The sequence below is a fragment of the Nymphalis io genome, chromosome 6 (genome assembly GCF_905147045.1).
Source record: "Nymphalis io chromosome 6, ilAglIoxx1.1, whole genome shotgun sequence".
In the NCBI taxonomy this organism is placed as follows: Eukaryota; Metazoa; Arthropoda; class Insecta; order Lepidoptera; family Nymphalidae; genus Nymphalis; species Nymphalis io.
This window is the reverse complement of record NC_065893.1, coordinates 715,210-723,701: the sequence shown is the minus strand read 5'-3', so window position 1 is coordinate 723,701 and position 8,492 is coordinate 715,210. Positions and strand designations below refer to the sequence as shown.

The window sequence follows — 8,492 nt, the reverse complement described above, 5'->3', positions numbered from 1 at the left end:
AAAAGGTTATTTTTTTTAATTTAAACTTTCGAATCTCCACAGAAGCCGTCCTTGCCTTTTTGGTATCTCTATTATAGTAATTTAGTTTAGTCATTTGATGTGCTTGCATGTTTGTATTTCTAGGATTACAATCGAAATTTTAGTTTTTCGCCTATTTTTCGAAAAGCGTTTTAAAAATCTAAAACTTGAACATAGTGTAAATATAAAAAAATATGCAAAGTACTAATGATTTTTTTTAACATTTCGACATTTTAACATTTAACAAAAGTAATTCTAAACTATTACAAAACAAAGAATGATTCAAAATATTCCTTAAAATTTTTATTTAGTTTTGTAATATTCGTGGGAGCGAATGGTCGAGGCACTTAATTCTGACCAAGTAGAAATCTTGGCACGGCCGCCAAGCTCTGTAACTTAACCTGAGCTGACCTGAAACTTGGTAACGAGTTTCACTTATTTGTTTGGAAACTTCTGATTAAAGTTATTTTATCAGATTGCTCATCGTGGTTTGATCTTGGACCGGGTTTTAAAGTAAGATTTGTAGTTCGGGATGAAAGATTTTATGAGTTTTTTAATATATTTGTATAAAATAAATTAGCAATGTAGTAGCTCCTAGCACTTGCATTGAATTAATATTAACCGTTGGATAAAGACTTTGATGTGTCATTGTCTGTCTATGTGACTATTTCGAGAGCCAAAAAAATAATAAAAATTTAAGAAACAAATTCTTACTTTAATAAAATAAAAACATGCATCGGCCGGGAATCGAACCCGGGCCGCCCGCGTGGCAGGCGAGCATTCTACCACTGAACCACCGATGCTTATGTTTTATAGGTATATTTATGCGCTATATTCAATTTTGTTTTATTATTATCGATTGCAATTATCTGATAATATATTCTAATAAAAGAATTATCTTATGATATTAAATAAGCAATTCCCGTATGTGTATATTATATAACATATAAATTTATTTCGTGTGTTGCGGAAACGGCTCTAACGTCTTGACTCAAATTTTGTTTTTGGATTTTATATTAATTATTTAAATCCTTAATATGTATTTACTTCCGTTGTATTTTATATATCTACATTATATATTTTTGTTATATATCCTAAATGCATAAGATAAAATAATTATTAAATACATATTCTATTAATGAAAATATTTTATATTTTATTTTAATTTACATATAAAAAATATATTACGATTTTACACAAAAAGGACCGCTCATATTTTCAATTACTGCACAAGTGTGTGCACAAACTGAAATGCCCGTACATTATAATTTTCTAATAATATACGGCCATTTTTGCTTAATAACCTGAATAACATTTTCGCCTCTCGAGCCTTAATTTGAACCTACGACTTCGGGATGTGTCGCCTTAAAAGCTCGCCACTCCACATATATATTCAAACAGATTTGATTTTGATAAATAAGATTAAATATAATAAAATACAACAAGAAGACAACAAGAGCGACTGATTTACAAAATAGAAACATTCGAGGGGTCAAAATAACATCGTACCTAACCTTAGTTTAATGCGTCCCGCGGGTCCTCTTGTCCTGAAGCTGGATTCCTCCACTTGCACGTTTACAGTATCTTATTAACCTGAGGTTATAAACGCTTGATTAGTTAGCTACAAACAACTTGCTCTAAAGCCTTGGAGAGTTTTAGTAACTAGGAATTTGAGTACTAAAAATAAGTTATAGTGAAGTGTTGAACTTAACATATATGTTATATTTCGCGAGGTCTATTTATTCTGAAGGCATGAATCTTAACTGATAATACCGAGTTCATGTGTTTAATTTGTGTTTATAATTCATCCCGTTTCCGGCGGTTAATGAAAACTTTGTGATGCACGTTGTGTGTGGAGTAAGAAAATCTGCCACTTGTATACACCAACCCGCATTGTACTGGAGTGGTGGAGTGTTCTCCAAAGAGGAGAAAAAAGATATAAAAAATATTCTTAGAAATAACTTACAAGAATTACTTTTTAATATATACTTTGATATTATCAACTTTATTTGTGTAGTTATATTTTGCAACCCCTGTAATTAAGAAGACGCTTGGTTTATATAATTCTATGATTAAATACTCTATTTTATTTATCAGTGTACTCCTTGTTGGTGTTGATATATCAATAAATAAATATATGTTTTGGATTTCAAAAAGCTGGCTAGTTCAACTATTTCAACCGTCATTAGGGTCACATAAAATGCAGGGCCACTGGTACAGGCAGAGTAAGACTTACTCGTACTTACTAGTTACATAAGACTTTCTTAGATATCTTGCCAATTTCTATGAGCAAAAGTCACTTACCACAAGGCCCAGTTGCTTGCCGTCCTATAATAAAAAAGTGACCATTATAATACGATATATTTTTCTCTTTCTCAAGTAAAATATCAGGTGTTGAGAACCGATAGCCGGCCAATATAGTACGTGAGGGCGGTCAGTAATCCGTTTAGTTGCTGTTACCGGTAAATCATTTGTAAGCCCTTATACCTGACTGGAATTTTTACGGGAACGTTGAACCAAATCTTATGGTATTTGAGTTTATTGTGAGAAAAATAATACAGTGTTTGAAAGCATTTTATAAACTTCTTTAATTTTTTAAAAATACAAATATATTTGTAAAAAATATCATTATTTTAATATCAATGACATGATTAAAATTGTTTGAAAGTGTAAAACGAATTTATTTCGATCAATTTACTGCTGCGATCATATCGAAATTCAATCCTTTTTTAAGTTTAATTCCAGTCCTTTCGAATTGAAATAAAAAAAATGTAAGATAATTTTGATGTTCACTTCCGTATTAATTATATAAAAGAAGTATAAAATCATCATGCATCGGCCGGGAATCGAACCCGGGCCGCCCGCGTGGCAGGCGAGCATTCTACCACTGAACCACCGATGCTCGTACTAGATGGACAAAATTTCCTTTCTGTATTGAGCATTCGATTCGATTCGAATGTATATAGAAAGTGTTTGAATTGAAAGATGCTTACATTCTCATATTCTTGCGTAACATTATGCGCGTGCGCATGTGTACCTGTCGACTGTGATGAGAGAGGCGGTACGAACGTGTTCTATTATGATTAGATAACATATTTGCATATTATCACGAAATAGGTATTACATTCTAGTTACATATTTTATTATGTATTTTGTAATAAATGGGAATTAGGACTTAGATAACATAGATTCCTATTTGTTGTTTGTTGTTTATTTAGTAGTAGGGCTTTGTGCAAGTTCGTCTGGGTAGGTAACACCCACTCATCAGATATTCTACCGCAAAACAGCATTACTTAGTATTGTTGTGTTCCGATTTATAGGGTGAATGAGCCTGTATAACAGCAGGTAGGTACGAGAGACATAACACCTTAGGTCCCAAAGTTGAAGGTGCATTAGCGATCTAAGAAATGGTTAAAATTTCTTACGGCACCCATAACTGCGTACAGTGGTGACCACTTACTATCAGTTGGCCCATTTGCCGCCGCCAACCTATGACATAAAAAAAATAGAAAGCCTACGTCACACTATATTGTGACGTCATAAATAACGTTCTATTTTGGCAGCATATAAGACCTACATCCTCAGTCATCGAGTTCAAACGCTTACGAATAACAGTGATATTAAAACACATTAAAATATATATTGTAAGCGTTTATCAGTGGACTTTGAACGTAAAAAACACACATCAAGGTCACGTGATGACTTTCTGACAGCGGCATTATCTTTCATCTCATTTCCTCAATTCTGATATTTTGTCATAATTGTATTTCGTCGTATAATTCAGTTTGTGTTATTTGATGTCAATAAATAATATTATTAAATACGTGCGGCCGCAATGCGTGCTACAGTTCGTTATTGAAAATAATCTCATTATTAAAGCTTTTTAATCGGTCATAATATATATGTTTAAAATTGTATTTCTTTAATGAACTCTGGATCAAATGTACAAAACTGTTAAAAAGAGTTGTATGTGATTTATGTGCCGTATGCATATAGGTATTAACGTTTGACTTTTGCATAGCATATCTGTTTATTTATTCTGTGTCCACCAAAGCTAAGCAAATTAAAGTTAATATTAGGCAGTGTAACGTTGTACTTCGGCATAAACCGTCATCAACCAATCGATTTATTATTTCTCACTCTCGCAATATTTATAAATATTTGTATTTCTTATACGAGTTTCCGCCTGTGGCTTTTTAAATATTATTTTCGCATTTATAATATTAGTTCAAACATATGAATAATACGAACACATACTTTGTTAATTCAAATGTTCACAAGCCAGTAGTTCTCGTTAAATGCCATGTGTTATCAATTTCCCCTTCAATAGACTCCGTCACAGTGTCAATTGTCTAACATTCTGTAATTTTTCATACTAAAAGTCGTAAAGGTACTAAGTTAATTTAGTATATTAGGATACGGCATTAATGTACTTGGAGTTAAGTGGAGCTCAGATATATTTTGTATTTATGTTCAAGCCCGGTCAGTCAGGTCGGTCGGTTAAAACAGCGATTTCTTTTAGGCAGCATTAAGGTAGAGGAAAGGAACAGAAGATATAAAATTTGTCAAGATTACTTGACATATTTATTGGTATCGCTAGTTTTTTTTTATTCAAAACTTGCAAACCTCCACAGACGTGTCGGTCATTCCGGTCGAGCGAATGTAAATGATGAAGATGAAAAAATCACGCGGAAACTTGCGTTTCTTTGATGAGATTCTACTACATGTATACCCAATCTGCTTTTGCATAGTTTGGTGGTAAAAGCTTCAAGCTTCAAGAGGAGAGGTAGCCTTAGCCCTGCAATGGGAAATAAGCAGGCTGTGTTGTTACACAGTTGTGTGTTCAGGACATACTGATGCACATTGCAAGATATAAAAAATATTTAAATTAACAGAACACGCTTAAATTAATTTTGTAAAGATTAATAATAGGTGTTATTTACATAAGTAAGTTCTAGATTATTCAAAATTTAACGTTTTTTTTTTAATTTACCTTCTCCAATAAAATAATTCATTCATGATTCATGACGCAAAGTTGCTTCGTCACGTCACGTCACGGCGCCCGTCGGTGACGTGTTTACACCGGTTACAGAGTTAGTTTGAGCGCGGCGCTAATGGTTACGCTGAAAAATGATTTCGTTTTATGAATTTTTATTAGCCTATCTTTACTTTGACTTGCTTTTATGTTTACATTGAAATTTGTTTTAAAGGGTTTAAAGGGTCATATTTAGACAAGTTATTAACTACAAGGCTCATTTGCTTATATCTTTTTATTGTTATTAAAGTAAGGTTTCAATATTAGGGTTATTTTGTTTTATATAGGAGGACTAGCAAGTGGTGTCCAAATGCCTATAGACGTTAGTGCTGTAAGAAATATTAAGCATTTCTTATATCGACAATGCGCTGCCAGCTTTGGGATGTAAGATATTATTTCTCTTGTGATAGTTATACCAACTCATCACTCTTTAAACCGGAACACAACAGCACAGATTCGTCTTACCTTTTAATATAAAATGAGAACCTTCATTGATAAGATATTCGATTTCAATAACGACGTTTTCTCCTTTTTTTATTATAATTTTTGCAAATTTTATTTTTAAGTTATTTAAGATTGTACTCGAGAGTACAAAACAATATTGTATAAAGTTGTTCCTATTTAATAGAATAAAAATAAAATAATGACAAATTAAAATCCAAATTCGTCCATCGAATGATTCAAATATCAATATAAAAGGGAGAATGTCGTCAACGTTAGGTCGACAAATCGTTGGAGCTGTGAGGTGAAAACAGCTGGAAAATGGAGGCTTAGATTTATTGCAACGGCCTCTATACGCTGAGTGATTGATTCGTGTGGACTGAATGACTATGAATTTTAAAATACGACTTTCGATATTAATTTTTTGTGGATATTTTTTTTGATTCGGAATGTCCTTTGTATTGTTTAATTATCAATATGGTTTTGATAAGATAATAACAATTTATTTGCCAGTTTTTGCGGGTAGAAACTTAACACTAAGGAAATATTTTTGAAAATTTAACCCCTGAGGGAGTTATAAAGAGGATGAAAGTTTGTATGGAGATTGGTAAATCTGAATAATAAAGTGTATGTACATCCCAAAATAGTTGTAGATTGTTTTATGCTCTCCTGTAAAATCACAATTAAACAAACTGTATAAAATAATTCATTAAGCAAAGTATTTTTTTAATATAATATATTAATTATATGCAACAGTTTTTGCGTTTATATTATAGCTAATACGAAGGTTTTAATAATGTTATTAAATCAATTTATTTGTATTATATACAAGCTCCAAACCTTCTCCTCAAAAGGGAGAGGAGGCTTTAGCCCAGCAATGAGCCATTAACAGGCTGTTACTGTATATATAATTTCATTTATAATATGAATGAATCTTAGCCATAAAATGTGTAATACAAATAGAACACGTGTAACACAAATAGAAAAAGCACAAATGAAAAAAAGAATTGTGGTCATCTGCGGTCTTCCTCATCAGCTCCACTTCACTAAATGTTAGTTTCTGAATGCTTGATTTGTTGATAAAAATATCAAAGTAGTTCTCTAACAGAACAATAACAATTTAAAAAATTATAGTTACAAGTAAAAACACACGAAAAAGCTCGGACGAAAAGTCTGTGGAGAAAGAAATTTTAAAAATAATTATTTATAGATATTTTAATATTTTACTAACTTTTGTATGCTATATAATTATTAATACATTGAAGTTCATTTATTCAAAGATAAGATGGATGTTTCACAAATTGAAACTGCAGAGCTAGGTGAAAACAGTCGGGAAATGGCTCGAAAGCCTGGGATTTATTACAGGCCTTTATACGTTGAGTGATCGATTCCTCACTGCTGAGTGACGATGAACTGCGTTATTGCGGCGTAGTTTAATTCACGATTTTCATATTAAGCATTTTTTTTAGTTGAACGTTAAAAATATTTCCGAAATTCTTTCGCCAATTCTACTCGTGTCTGGCATGCTTATTTTCGGACCAGTCATAGATTGTTTTATTTTATATTTAATAAAGATTTTGATCAATTGCAAAATTCAACAAAATCGTTAAGAAACCTTTTTGTGTTACCAGATATTATAAAACTAATGACTTCTTTCTGGTGTCCTTGGATATAAAATGATTGCCTTCAGACCATTTTAAATAGTTAATGAATATTTGCATTGTAAATAACAATTGCTGAAAAGAAGAAACGACAAATCCCTCCAAGAGTTTTTTTCGCCTGTTCCTCTTTCAGGTCAAAGGTGTTTATTTCCGAAACGACTTCAATTTTGTTGCTAATTCTCTTTGTAATATTAATCACAAGTAAATACCCATATTTCAATAATGATTTGGGTAAACAAGTAAAAATAATAAAAAAAACACTACCAAAATATAACGCTAAACCGAACAGATAATAATTATTCATCCAAACGGCTTCACAAGTTATACTACAGCCTCGATATAAGATTGAAAAAAAAACAAAACAAAACAAGAGAATCGACCTTAAAAACTGCCCCCATTAAAATCAAATGGTGATAAACAATCGCGTCAGCGTGTAAAAGAACAGAGAAAGAGAGACGGCTCAGTGATATTGATGGTGTCGATAAATGCAAAGTTGGAGCATTCAATTAATCGCTAAGTATCGCTGATAAACGACTGGTCAATGTCGAAAGCTGGAGATGGAACTTGAAGATATACAAGTATATCAAACTATCATATTTCGCATTAATAATATATAATTAAATAATTCCTTAAGATATTGCGTGTGTTTCGCTCTTTATATTTGAGTAAGCTTCTAATTTAATTTTATTTTTCTCTGCGGTAGGTATAAATAGTTGTTTAATTAAAGGTACGTAGTTAGACAAATAATATCAAATTGTAATTCTTATCAGGTTCAAGAATATAGTGAAATATAATTTTTGCATTATCTGATAACGAATAAATATTTTTTGTAATTTCGAAAGCAAATGTAAATATGAGTTTATCAGAACATACGAAGTATACTTTAAAAAGTCATTTTAGTATATTATTTATCTCTTATTATGAAGAAATAGCCTTAGGAAAATGAATGAGAAAAAACTTAATACCAAATGTGTTATCAATACCCATATTTCGTTTGAACAAATAAATTATATTTTATACAAGAGAAATAAATTTATTTTTATTTTTGTTTAAACGTAAACGTTATGAAAATACAACTCTTAATATATCTTAAACGAAAGCATTCATCGCGATAGCTCCAATTGAAAAACGAAACGGAGGCGTCCGAAGGTTTTTAAAAAGAATAATGGTTGTGAATAGCTTTTAAAGGTGGTGCGAGACAAATGGTGGTGTCGACGCGCTAGCCGCTCTGAGCGATGGTTTCTGTTGCCCAATGAAATGTTGCTTTGTACCCCTTCGGGAATATCTTGGTTTAGGTGTTTTGTTTGGGATTCATTTCATTTGGATATCGTTTGCAT

The 8,492-nt window shown here is 31.7% G+C and overlaps 2 non-coding genes across 2 annotated transcripts; both read right to left on the bottom strand.

Annotated features, from left to right (window-relative positions):
- Positions 1 to 750: 750 nt before the first annotated feature.
- Positions 751 to 821, bottom strand: Trnag-gcc (transfer RNA glycine (anticodon GCC)). Its single transcript has one exon. It is a non-coding gene; the product is annotated as a tRNA-Gly (tRNA).
- Positions 822 to 2,849: 2,028 nt separating this feature from the next.
- Trnag-gcc (transfer RNA glycine (anticodon GCC)) lies at positions 2,850 to 2,920 on the bottom strand. Its single transcript has one exon. It is a non-coding gene; the product is annotated as a tRNA-Gly (tRNA).
- Positions 2,921 to 8,492: the final 5,572 nt, after the last annotated feature.